Source organism: Fundulus heteroclitus, unplaced genomic scaffold (assembly GCF_011125445.2).
Source record: "Fundulus heteroclitus isolate FHET01 unplaced genomic scaffold, MU-UCD_Fhet_4.1 scaffold_738, whole genome shotgun sequence".
Taxonomy (NCBI): Eukaryota; Metazoa; Chordata; class Actinopteri; order Cyprinodontiformes; family Fundulidae; genus Fundulus; species Fundulus heteroclitus.
The window spans coordinates 27,370-45,950 of record NW_023397184.1 but is presented as its reverse complement, the minus strand read 5'-3'; the positions used below and the strand labels follow the sequence as shown (position 1 = coordinate 45,950).

At 43.4% G+C, this 18,581-nt stretch overlaps 1 long non-coding RNA gene and 3 pseudogenes across 1 annotated transcript; 1 reads left to right on the top strand and 3 right to left on the bottom strand.

The window, feature by feature from the left end:
• The first annotated feature begins 264 nt into the window (after positions 1-264).
• LOC118561848 lies at positions 265-10,015 on the top strand. Its single transcript, XR_004930307.1, has 2 exons — positions 265-926; positions 9,838-10,015. It is a non-coding gene; the product is annotated as an uncharacterized LOC118561848 (long non-coding RNA).
• On the bottom strand, positions 2,122-5,566 carry LOC118561845 (annotated as a pseudogene).
• A 1,214-nt stretch (positions 10,016-11,229) lies between the features above and the next one.
• LOC118561843 lies at positions 11,230-14,032 on the bottom strand (annotated as a pseudogene).
• Positions 14,033-14,439: 407 nt separating this feature from the next.
• Positions 14,440-17,629, bottom strand: LOC118561846 (annotated as a pseudogene).
• Between the last annotated feature and the right edge of the window lie 952 nt (positions 17,630-18,581).

The following is an 18,581-nucleotide window of genomic DNA, read 5'->3' as shown; positions in this document are numbered from 1 at the left end:
TCACTGCCATCAGGAATATCACCATATAACCACAAGCCATGGAAAGCCCAAAAAGTTGCATTTAAATCTGGAGGTTAACTCTGAAAACAGCTGAAGCCAACCGGAAATTGCAACGAGCAAAGCGAAGTGTGAATATGGACGTAAAACACGGAGGATGTGGTAGGAGCATCAAGGTCATAACAAATCACAAGACCCCACAGATGTCCTGTAAATATGACATGGCCTTCCATGATGAACCCAAAAAGCACGCTGGCGGTGATTTGTTGCACTAACTTTAAATTCACAAAAGAAATCTAAAAAAAAAAAACTAACACATGTTGTCTTTTTTGCAGACCTGGTCAGATCCAGGCAAGGCTCGGCGTTCTGCACAACCTCCTTTCAGCCAGCAGAGGACTCTGAGGCATGCCTGGATGATTTCTTTGTCTGGATTAGAACAGCAAGTGAAACGCCAGTGAAGGCTGCCATTAAAGTGGTGATGAAATAACAGATGAAAGCCCCATTTTCCCCAAAGCCACCCTTGTCAACATTTAACATGTCTGAAATTGAAAGAAGAAATACATTTTAACCGTTTGTTACTGTTTCTATTAAACTTATATCACCCTCAACGCAAAACAAAGTAAGCTACCTTAGTAAGTATAAAAAAATGAGTTAGATAATATTCTTCTGAGCAGATCTTTAGCATTGTTTTTCAGGATGTTTGAGGGCTACTGATGAGAGGTTTAACACACAGACTCATGACTGGCAGGAATACCATCTTAATTCTGTAGGGAAAAAGTTATACAGCACAAACACGATAATTTTCAAAAAGTAGAAACTGGTTAAAAAGTTGTAATTTAATGTTATTTTTCTTACAGAGTCAAAATAATACATACAGTCTCAAATATACATATAACACCACTAAGATTTGGGCAAGTATCTTCAACAAGGTCCTATAATTCTGACAGACTCTGTTTCCTTGGAGCTGCACCACACAACACTCTGCTGCGTGAATGCAGACTGAAACAGGAAAACAACAGACATGTGTTCAGTCTTTGTTGTTTATAAGTTAATGTTTCAATAAAGGTTTAAGTGTCACAGGAGCAGGATAGTTTTCACACGCCTAGACCACCCTCTTGTTGCTATAGACGGTAATTCCAAAAAGAGTAAAAATCAAAGCAACTGGACATGTTTTCCGTAGTTAAACAAGTCCAGTTGCTTTGTTTTTTACTCTTTTTGGAATGACCATTACCTGGATGCCTGAGAATCTTCACCAGCATGTAGACGGTAATGTTTACTCCCTGGTTTGTGTTTGTCAGAATGAAATTACCATTTAAATTTGATATAAATTTGCTAACAGTAAAAACATATCGATTAAAAATTGTAACGGAAGGAGAAAATATACAGTTGATCGGCCATACTATTTAGAAAATATCAACTTATAGTCCAAAAACTGTTAGTTGGGATCATGTAGTCGAGAGTTTTGACTGTCTTTTTACTTCCAAATGCAATATTAAAAGCTCCAAAAACTGCTCTGCAAAACAAGTTTAGAAGGTCCTGGTTAGTTCTTTTTAGAAGTGGTACAGTAACAGGATAGTTTTCACACGCCTAGAACCAAGTTCTGGTTCTGATGGAGGATTTAATCCAGAAGGAGAACGAGGCCTCGTCTTTCTAAATAACTCCATGACTTCTCAACCTGCTGCTCCATAGACTTTATATTATGCCTATGTGCTGCTCTGCAGTTCTGCCAGCGGCCTTCAGGGGCGCTAGACCAGCAAGTTGCAGGTCCAGCGCCCCCTAGTGGCTAAAAGTTACACAGCGCTGCTGCTTCAAAGGAGACTTTCAGTTGGACAAACTTCAACAAAGACCGACAAAGGAAACATAAAAATTTTTTTTACTTTTATTCCATAGGACTTTGAGGACAGATTAACATGAAATAGATTTCTACAGCACTGTTGCTGCTGCCTTGCTCAAGAGCCACAGGGAGAATTTAGAGGTAAAATCCAGAACTTTTTTTGCCTTAAAACAATTTTGAAACGTTAATAAAACTTATTCTTAAAACACGTCTGAGCAGATGAAGCTCAGAGGAAGAGAAAGAGGTAAAATCCAGAACTTTTTTGCCTTAAAACAATTTAAAAGGTAAACAAAACTTTTTCTTAAAACACGTCTGAGCAGATGAAGCTCAGAAGAAGATAAATAGGTAAAATCCAGAACTTTTTTTTGCCTTAAAACTATTTAAAACGTTAATAAAACTAATTCTTAAAACACGTCTGAGCAGATGAAGCTCAGAAGAAGATAAATAGGTAAAATCCAGAACTTTTTTTGCCTTAAAACTATTTAAAACGTTAATAAAAGTAATTCTTAAAACACGTCTGAGCAGATGAAGCTCAGAGGAAGAAAAAGAGGTAAAATCCAGAACTTGTTATCCTTAAAACTATTTAAAACGTTAATAAAACTTATTCGTAAAACACATCTGAGCAGATGAAGCTCAGGGGAAGAGAAAGAAAAACTTTGGTGACTTTTGCTTCAACTTAAATGAAAACATGGAGGCTTTGGAGCGGCCGGCCCGTCTAGTACTCCTCCCCCTCCTCATCTTCTCCCTCGATGGAGTCGACTCCCACCTCCTCGTAGTCCTTCTCCAGGGCGGCCATGTCTTCGCGGGCCTCGGAGAACTCCCCCTCCTCCATGCCCTCGCCCACGTACCAGTGGACGAAGGCCCTCTTGGCGTACATGAGGTCAAACTTGTGGTCGAGCCGGGCCCAGGCCTCGGCGATGGCCGTGGTGTTGCTGAGCATGCACACGGCCCTCTGCACCTTGGCCAGGTCTCCTCCAGGAACCACCGTGGGAGGCTGGTAGTTGATGCCCACCTTGAAGCCGGTGGGACACCAGTCCACGAACTGGATGCTGCGCTTGGTCTTGATGGCGGCGATGGCGGCGTTGACGTCTTTGGGCACCACGTCGCCGCGGTACAGCAGGCAGCACGCCATGTACTTGCCGTGGCGAGGGTCGCACTTCACCATCTGGTTGGCCGAATCGAAGCAGGCGCTGGTGATCTCGGCCACGGTCAGCTGCTCGTGGTACGCCTTCTCGGCGGAGATGACCGGGGCGTAGGTGGCCAGGGGGAAGTGGATGCGGGGGTACGGCACCAGGTTGGTCTGGAACTCCGTCAGGTCCACGTTCAGAGCGCCGTCGAAGCGCAGAGACGCGGTGATGGAGGACACGATCTGGCTGATCAGCCTGTTCAGGTTGGTTGTAGGTGGGACGGCCGATGTCCAGGTTCCTGCGGCAGATGTCGTAGATGGCCTCGTTGTCCACCATGAAGGCGCAGTCCGAGTGCTCCAGGGTGGTGTGGGTGGTGAGGATGGCGTTGTAGGGCTCCACCACGGCCGTAGACACCTGAGGCGCCGGGTAGACGGCGAACTCCAGCTTGGACTTCTTGCCGTAGTCCACGGACAGGCGCTCCATCAGCAGGGAGGTGAAACCGGAGCCGGTTCCTCCACCGAAGCTGTGGAAGACCAGGAAGCCCTGAAGCCCGGTGCACTGGTCCGCCTGAGGACGGAACCAAGATGGAGGCTTCACAACGTTTCTCAGCCCACTTCAGAGGCAGCTGCATTATTCAGCTCACGCTCACCACAACCAGTTAACATGGTCCTCAGACACGCGTCTACCCACCAGTTTGCGGATCCTGTCCAGAACCGGGTCGATGATCTCCTTCCCGATGGTGTAGTGTCCCCGGGCGTAGTTGTTAGCGGCGTCCTCCTTCCCGGTGATCAGCTGCTCGGGGTGGAACAGCTGCCTGTAGGTGCCGGTGCGCACTTCATCTGAGGAGAGACGCTCGTTTTAATCAACAATTTAGTGGCTTCGGTTACGACTGAGGCCTAAAAAAGATGCTATACTCACCGATGACGGTGGGCTCCAGGTCCACAAAGACGGCTCTGGGGACGTGCTTCCCCGCCCCGGTCTCACTGAAGAAGGTGTTGAACGAGTCGTCTCCTCCTCCGATGGTCGCGTCGCTCGGCATCTGGCCGTCCGGCTGGATCCCGTGTTCAAGGCAGTAGAGTTCCCAGCAGGCGTTCCCGATCTGGACGCCGGCCTGGCCCACGTGGACGGAGATGCACTCACGCTGGAGGAGGAAGGAGGGAAAGTTAAAAGATGGAGATAAAAAGAAGCTCAATAAAATCACCACCTACAAGCCCGGTGGAACAAAACGGCTTTCAGCTGGTTTTTAACGATGATCGCAAAATAACTAAAAATGCTGCAAAATACTTCAATTAGCTAATGTGTGCTAATGATGTGGTTTCCATGGCAACAAAGGTTGAGCTGCTCATCTTTACTAGAACAGGGACAGAAATAAACCATCTTTTTCTTTCATTTGCAGCAGAATTTCTATTTTTCATCAGATTTTCTGAAGATGACGGGGATTTCTTAAGCTGGTGGCATAGAAAACGCAACAAAACAAATGACTTCTTAGCAAAGATGCCCTTAAATGTGCTTTCCATGCCAGCTAACTTTGGGATATTTCAGCCTGAAATGACCTGGAGCCACACATGACCCTGATTGGCTCCTGGCTGCATTTCCTCTTTCTCTAGAATAAAATCATGATTTATTGTTCTTCAGTGGGGAAATTGAAATGATAAAATAACATAAAAACCATGATCATTTTTATTAGGGCGGGTCCCGAGTCCGACTAAGCTTTCCTTTACCTCCTCCACTTGCGCGACAATCAATCGATCATGGCGCTCAACACATTCTGATTGGTCAACGGTCTCCATAAACCCGCCCCCAGCTCAGTCAGCCGGTTCTGTCCGCTGGTCCAAAGTTGTTGCTTAGGCAGAACATGGATACCGGTGGAGACAGAACCGGTGGTAATCAAGCAGCAGCAGAACTTTAAAGGGAAATCCATTTGGGTTCTCCGAGTTCCGCGTTTTTCAAAGGGGTTCTCTGATCACGTGACTGACATCGCGACCGTTTGGATCAACGGCGGGAACTAAAACCGTTAGAGACGTTGGATCAGTTTTAAAAACGCACAAAGACTGACTAACGGCAAAAACGGTGAATATTAAAGCAGTTTTCAGAAAAAAAAAGCCCAAATAAACCTAAAAATGACGAAATTTTCTCCTTATTATATGTTATACTTTCAATTATTTTATACCGTATCGATATTTATGGTTCTCTTTCTACTCGGGAGCAGTGCAAGTAATTTAGCTCAAATTTTCACCGTTAATGTGCAGCTGAACGAAAATAATTTATTGAATAAAGTCTGACTAAGTATTTTTGTGCCTAAAGACGTCAGGAAAAATCAGTAAGTGAACTAAAATCTTCTTCGCAATGCTTCTGCGGAGTTAAAACTGTCGTTTTTGACACAATGAACAACCGGTTCATCTTCCCTGAAATAACTCTACAAGCTTACATTCCAATAAAACTCTCCGTAAACCTTTAAAACTACTCTTACCATGTTTTCGTCGTGGTATAGACTTCAACGGAAGTGTAGAAACCTGGAAAAGTATCTCGGCTTGTTTGTAGCTTCGATGGAAGACAAAATGAGAAAAGTTCGGAAGGTTCGCTCCAAGACTTAAAGTGGACTGTTCCATTAGGCTGTGTGGGGGGGGGGGGGTTGGACTTTACCACTGAGGGAGCGAAATCACAAGACCAACTAAAACATGATAAATCAAACCTAAAAAGAAAAAATATATATTTATAATGTTTTATCAAGAGTCCCATCATTGTATATACTTCATTTATACAGGTTTTATCCGGTTTAAGTCTCCGATTTGATAGTTTTAATGAAGAACTATATTACCCAGAGTGCTATGCAAAACCATCGCCTTGTTGCCTGACAACAAGTTAACGGCCATGAAGAAGTGGCAGTTCTTCGGCTAACAGTAAAAACGTATCGATTAAAAATTGTAACAGAAGGAGAAAATATATAGTTGACCATATATATCATTAGGTTTCAATAGATTTTTAGTTTGACTGGCTAAGAAATCTTTAACATTAGTTGTTTTTCCTTGATGTGAAAGAAACTGTTTTTGCTGTCTTAGTTAAAGGAAAATACTAGAGAACTGTCTTTCTATCCATTTACCCATCTTTACCACTGGGGTGAGGAGGGGAAATCACAAAATAAACTACACCTAGTTAACTATGAATCTCGCATGTTTGTCAGCCAAAAATCAAAGCCTAAAACAGAGGGATTATTATTATTATTATTATTATTATTGCTTTTCTGGAGTTTTAGCTCTAAATACATTTTAAATATATACCATAGATGGATTGAATTGACGCCATCGTTTTTTTCTGTCCAGTATTTGTATCTCAATTCTGCGTCATACGGTCCATTCATCATGATCTGATTTTAGAGATGTGAATTTACTGTTCACATCAAGACTAAACCTGAAGTATTGACAAAGTTAACCAAGGATTTCCCTGTTAAAAATGAGCAAAGTAGATCTGGCTTCCAAAGAGACAAAAGCAGGATATTGTACAAAAATAGCTCTTTAATTTATTTACACTTTTTTCTACATATTTCTACATTTCATAGCCTGAAGTTTTATTTAAAAATCAGACCTATTTGGGCCAGACCGGGCCCGGTACAATAACTAGAGTCACAAAATGCAGCGCCGTCAGATTTAAATATATTTTTAATATAATATATTTATATATATATCTATCAGTAAAATTCTGTTTATAATAGTATCCATCTCTATATTTATTCAGTAAAAAACCCATATCCTGTACTTATAGAACCATTGTTTATCATGCACTTGCTGCTATTGTACTTCTGGGTAGACCTAAACTGCATTTCGTTGCCTTGTACCTGTACCTGTGTAATGACAATAAAGTTGAATCTAATCTAATCTAATCTAATAATATAATATAATATAATATAATATAATATAATATAATATAATATAATATAATATAATATAATATAATATAATATAATACAGCACACGTTTGTTGCTTAAGAAATTTTTATTTTAATGTGAAACAAACCAAAAATTCTATGATGGTAAATAAAAGTGAAGCTTAGAATGATAAACATTCCATAACTAGGGCTGGACAATAATTCAATAACAATATATATGGATCGACAGACGTATATCGATGACAGAAAAAAAGGGTCAATAAAAAGTTCAATAGAATAACAGTTTTTCTTCCTTTTGCATTCTAGCCATGTCAGTTAATATTACAGTCATTACATCCTCCCAAGTAATCACGAACGCAGACCCAGGAACGCTTCGTCTCCTTCAAAGAGTTCAGAGAGCACGCATTCTTTCTTAAAATCTAGCAGTTTTTGTAAAACCTTGGTTGAATAAAGGGTTGAGTTTGAATTCGGTGTTTGTGCGTTCTGTATCTAAAAAAAGGTCAAATAAAATAAAATGGCCAGGGCTGCACTTAAAATATACGTTTTGAATATGTTGATAATTATCGATGTGGATCAGTATGATTTCTTTTTTACCAATATGCTTTTGTTCTCAATCATCCAGCCCTGACGTAAACTTTATATAAGTACCAATATCAAAAACTCCTGTGGTCCTTTTGTGACAGTCTCAGTGTCCTTGAGTTAGTTTGAAACAGCCATTTGCAGCCAAGGAAAGGAACGTGCAATAAAACAAATAACAGAAAAGGAGAAAACATTACCAGCTTAGTTTGAAGTGAACTACAAGCGACTACTCTAATGTACACAGAGTACATCAGAACTAGCGATGGTAGCGATGACACCTGCTGGATCCTAAACACCATTGCAGGCTACTCATAGCATTTAGTGTTGTATTATTTATATCTCTTTCTAAGTTATATACATTTAAAATATCTTTGGTAGCTTTAAAATATACAGTTAATAGATGAATTAATGTGTCATAAAAAAGTTTTGGACGACTCCCACTCACGGAACTGATGAGACTGGTGTGCATGAAAAATGAAGGGACAGGCAGAAAAGTTTTATTCTGTTATTACAATGTGTTTAAATAAACAGTAAATTCAATATTCTTAAAATGTTTCATAGGGTCAACAGTAAGAACACTAGAGGAAAGGAGCTTTGGATTGCTGTGCCGATTTCGGACAGCCTTTAACTCCGTCATTAAGCTTTACAAAGGATTTGTGAGTCAGAAAAAGCTTTGTTAAAGGAGTTTTTTTGGAGAGAATTTTGAAATAACACATGTTTATATGAAAGACATGATGGACTGGCAGCTTCACTCCTTCGTTTCTCACTGGATGCCCCAGTGCAAAGACAATCACTTACCTGAAGGCTTCCTTACAAACTTAAAGAAACATGACAGTTTGCATGGGATTTACGAGAGAGAACAAAAAGGCGAGTTAAGTTAAGGATTTTGTTGATTTTATTCCAAAACCAACAAGCTGTGTCTCTCCTCCGTGTCAGGATAATTAATCATAGTTCTGGGGTTCCGTCTGCCACAGCTTCTTCAGTCTTCTTCTTGTTCCCCTGCATGGTTGTGAGGATGTAATGACTGTAATATTAACTGACATGGCTAAAATGCAAAAGAGTGCTATAATATATTATATTATATTATATTTAAATCTGACGGTACATGTAGGAGCTCTGCAGCACCTGCGGCCCACTTCTGGCCTAGATCCGTGCTGATTTCTGCCCGTTGTGAAAAAAGACCCAGATCCAGCTCGGTTTTACAGATCCGGGCCCGATGCTGTCCTTAAGGTGATGATCTTGTAGAAAAAAGTGTAATTAAATTAAAGAGAAAAAAACGATGGCGTCCATTTTATCCATCTATGATATATATTTAAAATGCATTTAGAGCTAAAACTCCAGTTAAGCTACAATAATAAAATAATAATAATAATAATAATAACAATAATCCCTCTGTTTTATGCTTTGATTTTTGGCTGACAAACATGCGAGATTCGTAATTAACTAGGTGTAGTTTATCTTGTGATTTCCCTCCTCACCCCAGTGGTAAAGATGGGTAAATGGATAGAAAGACAGTTCTCCAGTATTTTCCTTTAACCAAGACAGCAAAACCAGTTTCTTTCACAAGGAAAAAAAAAACTAATGTTAAAGATTTCTTAGCCAGTCAAACTAAAAATCTATTGAAACCTAATTATATATATGGTCAACTATTTTCTCCTTCAGTTACAATTTTTAATCCATACGTTTTTACTGTTAGCCGAAGAACTGGCACTTCTTCATGGCCGTTAACTTGTTGCCTAGCAACAAGGCAGTGATTTGTTGCACTAACTTTAAATTCACAAAAGAAATCTAAAAAAAAAACTAACACATGTTGTCTTTTTTGCAGACCTGGTCAGATCCAGGCAAGGCTCGGCGTTCTGCACAACCTCCTTTCAGCCAGCAGAGGACTCTGAGGCATGCCTGGATGATTTCTTTGTCTGGATTAGAACAGCAAGTGAAACGCCAGTGAAGGCTGCCATTAAAGTGGTGATGAAATAACAATGAAAGCCCCATTTTCCCCAAAGCCACCCTTGTCAACATTTAACATGTCTGAAATTGAAAGAAGAAATAAATTTGAACCGTTTGTTACTGTTTCTATTAAACTTATATCACCCTCAACGCAAAACAAAGTAAGCTACCTTAGTAAGTATAAAAAAATGAGTTAGATAATATTCTTCTGAGCAGATCTTTAGCATTGTTTTTCAGGATGTTTGAGGGCTACTGATGAGAGGTTTAACACACAGACTCATGACTGGCAGGAATACCATCTTAATTCTGAGGGAAAAAGTTATACAGCACAAACGCCATCATTTTCAAAAAGTAGAAACTGGTTAAAAAGTTGTAATTTAATGTTATTTTTCTTACAGAGTCAAAATAATACATACAGTCTCAAATATACATATAACACCACTAAGATTTGGGGAAGTATCTTCAACAAGGTCCTATATTTCTGACAGCATATTTGACCACTCTTCTAGTTAACATTGGTAGAGGATTTCTTATTTATTTATAGGCCCAAACTTCTCTTTTAAGCCTCATGGTTTGTTTCCCTGCCCTGTTTCTCATGCCTGTTGTAAATAGTTTTTTTTTTTCATTATTAAAATCTTGTACCTTCCAGTTTATCTGCATTTGAGTCCAGCCTGACAAAGCCAGGCTTCTGTGGACTAGAAGTTGCTTGAGCACCGTTGAAGGCAGTTTTAACAGCAATGTACTCTGAGTCCTGACCAAAAGAGAAGCCTTTTCTTGAAGATGTACACCTCAGAGTTTAACCAATATTTGGAGCTGCTCAAATGGAGAGGTTTTAGGGTCAGTGGGGACAACAAAAACATTAGCAGTTTGCCCACAACGACAGGCAATGTTTGGAAGTTCAAAGCTCACGTGCATCAGAGAGGTTGTAACAGACTTTAAGCTAGCGCTAGCTGCTATTAGCTTCACAGACAGCCCAGTAACAGGGTTCTGTGGCGCTCTGTTTCCTTGGAGCTGCACCCACACAACACTCTGCTGCGTGAATGCAGACTGAAACAGGAAAACAACAGACATGTGTTCAGTCTTTGTTGTTTATAAGTTAATGTTTCAATAAAGGTTTAAATGTCACAGGAGCAGGATAGTTTTCACACGCCTAGACCACCCTCTTGTTGCTATAGACGGTAATTCCAAGAAAAGTAAAAATCAAAGCAACTGGACTTGGTTACCGTATGGAAAACAAGTCCAGTTGCTTTGATTTCTACTCTTTTTGGAATGACCATTACCTGGATGACTGAGAATCTTCACCAGCATGTAGACGGTAATGTTTACTCCCTGGTTTGTGTTTGTCGGAATGAAATGACCATTTAATTTTGATATACAAGTCTCATGATCGGCCATACTATGAAGAAAAGATGGACTTATAGTCCACAAACTGTTAGTTGGGATCATGTAGTCGAGAGTTTTGACTTACTGTCTTTTTAATTCCAAATGCAAAATTAAAAGCTCCAAAAACTGCTCTGCAAAACAAGTTCAGAAGGTCCTGGTTAGTTCTTTTTAGAAGTGGTACAGTAACAGGATAGTTTTCACACGCCTAGAACCAAGTTCTGGTTCTGATGGTGGATTTAATCTAGAAGAACGAGGCCTCGTCTTTCTAAATAACTCCATGACTTCTCAACCTGCTGCTCCATAGACTTTATATTATGCCTATGTGCTGCTCTGCAGTTCTGCCAGCGGCCTTCAGGGGCGCTAGACCAGCAAGTTGCAGGTCCAGCGCCCCCTGGTGGCTAAAAGTTACACAGCGCTGCTGCTTGAAAGGAGACTTTCAGTTGGACAAACTTCAACAAAGACCGACAAAGGAGACTTAATTTTTTTTTTTTTGCTTTTATTCCATAGGACTTTGAGGACAGATTAACATGAAATAGATTTCTACAGTACTGTTGCTGCTGCCTTGTTCAAGAGCCACAGGGAGAATTTAGAGGTAAAATCCAGAACTTTTTATGCCTTAAAAGTATTTAAAATGTAAATAAAACTTATTCTTAAAACACGTCTGAGCAGATGAAGCTCAGAGGAAGAGAATTTAGAGGTAAATTCCAGAACTTTTATGCCTTAAAACTATTTAAAACGTTAATAAAGCTAATTCTTAAAACACGTCTGAGCAGATGAAGCTCAGAGGAAGAACAAGAAAGAGGTAAAATCCAGAACTTTTTTGCCTTAAAACAATTTAAAAGGTAAATAAAACTTTTTCTTAAAACACATCTAAGCAGATGAAGCTCAGAAGAAGATAAATAGGTAAAATCCAGAACTTTTTTTGCCTTAAAACTATTTAAAACGTTAATAAAAGTAATTCTTAAAACACGTCTGAGCAGATGAAGCTCAGAGGAAGAGAAAGAAAGACTTTGGTGACTTTGCTTCAACTTAAATGAAAACATGGAGGCTTTGGAGCGGCCGGCCCGTCTAGTACTCCTCCCCCTCCTCATCTTCTCCCTCGATGGAGTCGACTCCCACCTCCTCGTAGTCCTTCTCCAGGGCGGCCATGTCTTCGCGGCCTCGGAGAACCTCCCCCTCCTCCATGCCCTCGCCCACGTACCAGTGGACGAAGGCCCTCTTGGCGTACATGAGGTCAAACTTGTGGTCGAGCCGGGCCCAGGCCTCGGCGATGGCCGGGGTGTTGCTGAGCATGCACACGGCCCTCTGCACCTTGGCCAGGTCTCCTCCAGGAACCACGGTGGGAGGCTGGTAGTTGATGCCCACCTTGAAGCCGGTGGGGGACACCAGTCCACGAACTGGATGCTGCGCTTTGGTCTTGATGGCGGCGATGGCGGCGTTGACGTCTTTGGGGCACCACGTCGCCGCGGTACAGCAGGCAGCACGCCATGTACTTGCCGTGGCGAGGGTCGCACTTCCACCATCTGGTTGGCCGAATCGAAGCAGGCGCTGGTGATCTCGGCCACGGTCAGCTGCTCGTGGTAACGCCTTCTCGGCGGAGATGACCGGGGCGTAGGTGGCCAGGGGGAAGTGGATGCGGGGGTACGCAACAGGTTGGTCTGGAACTCCGTCATGTCCACGTTCAGAGCGCCCGTCGAAGCGCAGAGACGCGGTGATGGAGGACACGATCTGGCTGATCAGCCTGTTCAGGGTTGGTGGTAGGTGGGGACGGCCGATGTCCCGGTTCCTGCGGCAGATTCGTAGATGGCTCTCGTTGTCCACCATGAAGGCGCAGTCCCGAGTGCTCCAGGGTGGTGTGGGTGGTGAGGATGGCGTTGTAGGGCTCCACCACGGCCGTAGACACCTGAGGCGCCGGGTAGACGGCGAACTCCAGCTTGGACTTCTTGCCGTAGTCCACGGACAGGCGCTCCATCAGCAGGGAGGTGAAACCGAGCCGGTTTCCTCCACCGAGCTGGGAAGAACCAGGAAGCCCTGAAGCCCGGTGCACTGGTCCGCCTGAGGACGAACCAAGATGGAGGCTTCACACGTTTCTCAGCCCACTTCAGAGAAGCTGCATTATTCAGGCTCACGCGCCCCACAACCAGTTTAACATGGTCCTCAGACACGCGTCTACCCACCAGTTTGCGGATCCTGTCCAGAACCGGGGGTCGATGATCTCCTTCCCGATGGTGTAGTGTCCCCGGGCGTAGTTGTTAGCGGCGTCCTCCTTCCCGGTGATCAGCTGCTCGGGGTGGGAACAGCTGCCTGTAGGTGCCGGTGCGCACTTCAATCTGAGGAGAGGACGCTCGTTTTAATCACAATTTAGTGGCTTCGGTTACGACTGAGGCCTAAAAAGATGGCTAGACTCACCGATGACGGTGGGCTCCAGGTCCATCAAAGACGGCTCTGGGACGTGCTTCCCCGCCCCGGTCTCACTGAAGAAGGTGTTGAACGGTCGTCTCCTCCTCCGATGGTCGCGTCGCTCGGCATCTGGCCGTCCGGCTGGATCCCGTGTTCAAGGCAGTAGAGTTCCCAGCAGGCGTTCCCGATCTGGACGCCGGCCTGGCCCACGTGGACGGGAGATGCACTCACTCCTGGAGGAGGAAGGAGGGAAAGTTAAAAGATGAGATAAAAAGAAGCTAAATAAAATCACCACCTACAAGCCCGTGTGAACAAAACGGCTTTCAGCTGGTTTTTAACGATGATCGCAAAATAACTAAAAACTGCTGCAAAATACTTTCAATTAGCTAATGTGTGCTAATGATGTGGTTTCCATGGCAACAAAGGTTGAGCTGCTCATCTTTACTAGAACAGGGACAGAAATAAACCATCTTTTTCTTTCATTTGCAGCAGAATTTCTATTTTTCATCAGATTTTCTGAAGATGACGGGGGATTTCTTAAGCTGGTGGCATAGAAAAACGCAACAAACAAATGACTTCTTAGCAAAGATGGCCTTAAATGGTGCTTTCCATGCCAGCTAAACTTTGGGACATTTCAGCCTGAAATGACCTGGAGCCACACATGACCCTGATTGGCTCCTGGCTCTATTTCCTCTTTCTCTAGAATAAAATCATGATTTATTGTTCTTCAGTGGGGAAATTGAAATGATAAAATAACATAAAAACCATGATCATTTTTATTAGGGCGGGTCCCGAGTCCGACTAAGCTTTCCTTACCTCCTCACTTGCGCGACAATCAATCGATCGTGCGCTCAACACATTCTGATTGGTCACGGTCTCCATAAACCCGCCCCCAGCTCAGTCAGCCGGTTCTGTCCGCTGGGCCAAAGTGTTGCTTAGCCAGAACATGGATACCGGTGGAGAAGAAACGGTGGTAATCAAGCAGCAGCAGAACTTTAAAGGGAAATCCATTTGGGTTCTCCGAGTTCCGCGTTTTTCAAAGGGGTTCTCTGATCACGTGACTGACATCCGCGACCGTTGGATCAACGGCGGGAACTAAAACCGTTAGAGACGGTGGATCAGTTTTAAAAACGCACAAAGACTGACTAACGGCAAAACGGAGAAGCTCAGAGGAAGAAAAAGAAAGCCCAAAAATCCAGAACTTTTTTGCCTTAAAACAATTTAAAAGGTAAATAAAACTTATTCTTAAAACACATCTGAGCAGATGAAGCTCAGAGGAAGAGAATTTAGAGGTAAAATCCAGAACTTTTTTTGCCTTAAAACTATTTAAAACGTTAATTAAACTAATTCTTAAAACACGTCTGAGCAGATGAAGCTCAGAGGAAGAGAAAGAAAGACTTTGGTGACTTTTGCTTCAACTTAAAGGAAAACATGGAGGCTTTGGAACGGCCGGCCCGTCTAGTACTCCTCCCCCTCCTCATCTTCTCCCTCGATGGAGTCGACTCCCACCTCCTCGTAGTCCTTCTCCAGGGCGGCCATGTCTTCGCGGGCCTCGGAGAACTCCCCCTCCTCCATGCCCTCGCCCACGTACCAGTGGACGAAGGCCCTCTTGGCGTACATGAGGTCAAACTTGTGGTCGAGCCGGGCCCAGGCCTCGGCGATGGCCGTGGTGTTGCTGAGCATGCACACGGCCCTCTGCACCTTGGCCAGGTCTCCTCCAGGAACCACGGTGGGAGGCTGGTAGTTGATGCCCACCTTGAAGCCGGTGGGACACCAGTCCACGAACTGGATGCTGCGCTTGGTCTTGATGGCGGCGATGGCGGCGTTGACGTCTTTGGGCACCACGTCGCCTGCGGTACAGCAGGCAGCACGCCTGTACTTGCCGTGGCGAGGGTCGCACTTCACCATCTGGTTGGCCGAATCGAAGCAGGCGCTGGTGATCTCGGCCACGGTCAGCTGCTCGTGGTACGCCTTCTCGGCGGAGATGACCGGGGCGTAGGTGGCCAGGGGGAAGTGGATGCGGGGGTACGGCACCAGGTTGGTCTGGAACTCCGTCAGGTCCCACGTTCAGAGCGCCGTCGAAGCGCAGAGACGCGGTGATGGAGGACACGATCTGGCTGATCAGCCTGTTCAGGTTGGTGTAGGTGGACGGCCGATGTCCAGGTTCCTGCGGCAGATGTCGTAGATGGCCTCGTTGTCCACCATGAAGGCGCAGTCCGAGTGCTCCAGGGTGGTGTGGGTGGTGAGGATGGCGTTGTAGGGCTCCACCACGGCCGTAGACACCTGAGGCGCCGGGTAGACGGCGAACTCCAGCTTGGACTTCTTGCCGTAGTCCACGGACAGGCGCTCCATCAGCAGGGAGGTGAAACCGGAGCCGGTTCCTCCACCGAAGCTGTGGAAGACCAGGAAGCCCTGAAGCCCGGTGCACTGGTCCGCCTGAGGACGGAACCAAGATGGAGGCTTCACAACGTTTCTCAGCCCACTTCAGAGGCAGCTGCATTATTCAGCTCACGCTCACCACAACCAGTTAACATGGTCCTCAGACACGCGTCTACCCACCAGTTTGCGGATCCTGTCCAGAACCGGGTCGATGATCTCCTTCCCGATGGTGTAGTGTCCCCGGGCGTAGTTGTTAGCGGCGTCCTCCTTCCCGGTGATCAGCTGCTCGGGGTGGAACAGCTGCCTGAGGTGCCGGTGCGCACTTCATCTGAGGAGAGACGCTCGTTTTAATCAACAATTTAGTGGCTTCGGCTACGACTGAGGCCTAAAAAAGATGCTATACTCACCGATGACGGTGGGCTCCAGGTCCACAAAGACGGCTCTGGGGACGTGCTTCCCCGCCCCGGTCTCACTGAAGAAGGTGTTGAACGAGTCGTCTCCTCCTCCGATGGTCGCGTCGCTCGGCATCTGGCCGTCCGGCTGGATCCCGTGTTCAAGGCAGTAGAGTTCCCAGCAGGCGTTCCCGATCTGGACGCCGGCCTGGCCCACGTGGACGGAGATGCACTCACGCTGGAGGAGGAAGGAGGGAAAGTTAAAAGATGGAGATAAAAAGAAGCTAAATAAAATCACCACCTACAAGCCCGGTGGAACAAAACGGCTTTCAGCTGGTTTTTTAACGATGATCGCAAAATAACTAAAAATGCTGCAAAATACTTCAATTAGCTAATGTGTGCTAATGATGTGGTTTCCATGGCAACAAAGGTTGAGCTGCTCATCTTTACTAGAACAGGGACAGAAATAAACCATCTTTTTCTTTCATTTGCAGCAGAATTTCTATTTTTTCATCAGATTTTCTGAAGATGACGGGGATTTCTTAAGCTGGTGGCATAGAAAACGCAACAAAACAAATGACTTCTTAGCAAAGATGGCCTGAAATGTGCTTTCCATGCCAGCTAACTTTGGGACATTTCAGCCTGAAATGACCTGGAGCCACACATGACCCTGATTGGCTCCTGGCTGCATTTCCTCTTTCTCTAGAATAAAATCATGATTTATTGTTCTTCAGTGGGGAAATTGAAATGATAAAATAACATAAAAACCATGATCATTTTTATTAGGGCGGGTCCCGAGTCCGACTAAGCTTTCCTTTACCTCCTCCACTTGCGCGACAATCAATCGATCATGGCGCTCAACACATTCTGATTGGTCAACGGTCTCCATAAACCCGCCCCCAGCTCAGTCAGCCGGTTCTGTCCGCTGGTCCAAAGTTGTTGCTTAGGCAGAACATGGATACCGGTGGAGACGGAACCGGTGGTAATCAAGCAGCAGCAGAACTTTAAAGGGAAATCCATTTGGGTTCTCCGAGTTCCGCGTTTTTCAAACGGGTTCTCTGATCACGTGACTGACATCGCGACCGTTTGGATCAACGGCGGGAACTAAAACCGTTAGAGACGTTGGATCAGTTTTAAAAACGCACAAAGACTGACTAACGGCAAAAACGGTGAATATTAAAGCAGTTTTCAGAAAAAAAAAAGCCCAAATAAACCTAAAAATGACGAAATTTTCTCCTTATTATATGTTATACTTTCAATTATTTTATACCGTATTGATATTTATGGTTCTCTTTCTACTCGGGAGCAGTGCAACGTAATTTAGCTCAAATGTGCACCGTTAATGTGCAGCTGAACGAAAATAATTTATTGAATAAAGTCTGACTAAGTATTTTTGTGCCTAAAGACGTCAGGAAAAATCAGTAAGTGAACTAAAATCTTCTTCGCAATGCTTCTGCGGAGTTAAAACTGTCGTTTTTGACACAATGAACAACCGGTTCATCTTCCCTGAAATAACTCTACAAGCTTACATTCCAATAAACTCTCCGTAAACCTTTAAAACTACTCTTACCATGTTTTCGTCGTGGTATAGACTTCAACGGAAGTGTAGAAACCTGGAAAAGTATCTCGGCTTGTTTGTAGCTTCGATGGAAGACAAAATGAGAAAAGTTCGGAAGGTTCGCTCCAAGACTTAAAGTGGACTGTTCCATTAGGCTGTGTGGGGGGGGGGGGGGGGGGGATTGGACTTTACCACTGAGGGAGCGAAATCACAAGACCAACTAAAACATGATAAATCAAACCTAAAAAGAAAAAAATATATATTTATAATGTTTTATCAAGAGTCCCATCATTGTATATACTTCATTTATACAGGTTTTATCCGGTTTAAGTCTCCGATTTGATAGTTTTAATGAAGAACTATATTACCCAGAGTGCTATGCAAAACCATCGCCTTGTTGCCTGACAACAAGTTAACGGCCATGAAGAAGTGGCAGTTCTTCGGCTAACAGTAAAAACGTATCGATTAAAAATTGTAACAGAAGGAGAAAATATATAGTTGACCATATATATCATTAGGTTTCAATAGATTTTTAGTTTGACTGGCTAAGAAATCTTTAACATTAGTTGTTTTTCCTTGATGTGAAAGAAACTGTTTTTGCTGTCTTAGTTAAAGGAAAATACTAGAGAACTGTCTTTCTATCCATTTACCCATCTTTACCACTGGGGTGAGGAGGGAAATCACAAAATAAACTACACCTAGTTAATTACGAATCTCGCATGTTTGTCAGCCAAAAATCAAAGCATAAAACAGAGGGATTATTATTATTATTATTATTATTATTGCTTTTCTGGAGTTTTAGCTCTAAATACATTTAAATATATACCATAGATGGATTGAATTGACGCCTAAACTGCATTTCGTTGCCTTGTACCTGTACCTGTGTAATGACAATAAAGTTGAATCTAATCTAATCTAATCTAATAATATAATATAATATAATATAATATAATATAATATAATATAATATAATATAATATAATATAATATAATATAATATAATACAGCACACGTTTGTTGCTTAAGAAATTTTTATTTTAATGTGAAACAAACCAAAAATTCTATGATGGTAAATAAAAGTGAAGCTTAGAATGATAAACAT